This window comes from Otolemur garnettii, unplaced genomic scaffold, assembly GCF_000181295.1.
Source record: "Otolemur garnettii isolate 467f Iridium unplaced genomic scaffold, OtoGar3 scaffold00003, whole genome shotgun sequence".
In the NCBI taxonomy this organism is placed as follows: domain Eukaryota; kingdom Metazoa; phylum Chordata; class Mammalia; order Primates; family Galagidae; genus Otolemur; species Otolemur garnettii.
The window spans coordinates 29,048,970-29,051,280 of record NW_003852398.1 but is presented as its reverse complement, the minus strand read 5'-3'; positions in this window follow the sequence as shown (position 1 = coordinate 29,051,280).

Here is a 2,311-nt window from a genome sequence, read left to right as displayed (position 1 = left end):
GTTGCTAAAACACCATATGCTGAGTGTCTTACAAATGGAAGAAATTTATTTCTCACAGTTCTGGGGGCTGGAAGTCTGAGATGAGGGTGCTGGCCTGGTTAGGTTCTAGTCAAGTCCTCTTCAATTGCAGATAGCTAAATTCCAGGCATACCCTCTCATGGCATAGAGAGTTGGGAGGGAAGGCTGGCTTGCTGCTGCTCCTTATAGTAACACTATTCCTATCATGAGGGCTCCACCCCTACAACACACAGTGGAACCTCTGTAAGTTGACCACCCAAGGAACTATAACAAACTGGTCAACGTATGGGAGGTGGTCAATATAAGGAACTAGTTCTACTATACTGAGAGGTACCTGAGGTGCATGTCCAGTCTATGAAAATTAGGTCAACGTAAGGAGATGGTCAATGTAGGGAGGTGGTCACCTATGGAGGTTCTACAGCAATTACTTTCCAAAGGTCCCACTTTCCAATCCCATCACAGTAGGGGTTAAGATTTCAACACATGGATTTGGATGGGGGCCATACACATTCACTCCATACAGGAAATGAAAAGAATATTTTCTTCTCCGGCAAACAGCCATCCAAGTCAGACTGTCATGGCAAGAGCCTGGTAGCTGCCCCAACATTTGGCTCTTGTTCAACATGGAGGCAAAAGTTCCTGGGCTTGCTGGTGCCAAGTAGGCAACTGAGAGAGCAGAATCAACACGTGGACCCCGGGTGACTCTGGTACTATTCACAGGTGAAGAGTCCCAGGTCCTGACAGCAGCACACCCAATACCCTGAAAGTGAAAGAAGAATGTCTGAGAGTGCCGTCCTCTGAGGGCTCCTCATCATCATAATCAAGACTACCGCCCAGAAGCAACTAACTATCCCTCTCTGTTACCAAACTTTCAGCATCCTTTCTCCCATCATAGAGGGCAAACCTGGACCATGTCCCAATGTGGGAAACCTGCAGATGGGGCATGTGATCAGTAGGGCATTAGGGGAGTCCTATGCATGTGGGAAAGTTCTGAAGGGGTAACTAGCTTAATTCAACTTGTACACATGCATATGGCCATAATGACTGTCGATGACCACTGACTGCTCTGTTTGGTCAATGCCTGGGTCAGACATTTGTTAAATATTTTCAACATTGCCTCTGATAATATATATTCAGAATGATGACAGGAGCTATGAAATAGACACTAGTTTTCTCCCATCCCAAAAGTGCTTTATTAGAATACTATATACCATAAATAAAATGCCTCATTTCGGAAAGCATATGCTTATTTGGCAAGTCCTTTCCATGGCTCATTGCCTATAATTCTCATGATGGTCTCATGAGGAAGGTACTAAGCTATCATCATTTTGTAGGTGTTGAAACAGAGGGACAGAGAGGTTAAGCAACTTATCCAAAATCACAGAGAGAATAAGTATGGAAAACAATGAAACACCCAACCCCCATCAGTGTAGCCCTGGTTAGGAGATAGAGAATAAATCCAACACTTATTGTTAAAATAGAAAAAAGGCATATTTTAATATTTACAGTTTTGCCTCAGGGAAAGACTTAATGTACTCTGTGGATTTCAACAACTCCATTCTCTTCTCAAAATAGCTACAAAGCAGAACACATACCTTCGATATGAATCTTTTATTAAGTACTTCCTATGTTCAAAGTGCTACGTTAGGCACTGGTGATCCAAGAATTGGGCAGCGCCTGCGGCTCAAAGGAGTAAGGCGCCGGCCCCATATGCTGGAGGTGGCGGGTTCAAACCCAGCCCTGGCCAAAACTGCAAAAAAAAAAAAAAAAAAAAATTGGAATGTGCTGTTCGGGAATGGTCCAGAGGGGGAATTAAATTGTTAGGGATTATAATTCCCTGATGTGGCCTGCAGTGGTAAATGTTCCTCTTGTCTGTCCTCAGGCAGACAACTCTGAAGAGTATTCTATAGGCTCCTCTAAGGGCTCCTTTAAGGGCCAACCACAGTCAGCCATAGGGGTGACCAGTTCAATAATCTACTCTCCTGCTACTTTTCCTCTTTTCCCAATTTCAGTCTTCTCCCTCTTCCTGTTCCCTGAGAGCACTTCCCAAAATAAGCTGCTGCCTGCAAGAGAGCCCTTGTTTTAAGTTCTGAGAGGAGCCTAAGTGAGACAGCTGGTTCAAGAAATGCATGTAGATATCAGATCCCGAGGATGGGATTCTAAAATCGGATCACTTTACCTGTCAGGCAGCAATCAGGATCCCTTTGCTGGTAGTCAGTGGGTGGATGGGTAGAGCCAACCCCTGGAAATGTTTGAGACTCTCAGCAATGATGGACTGAGAGAACGTGAATGT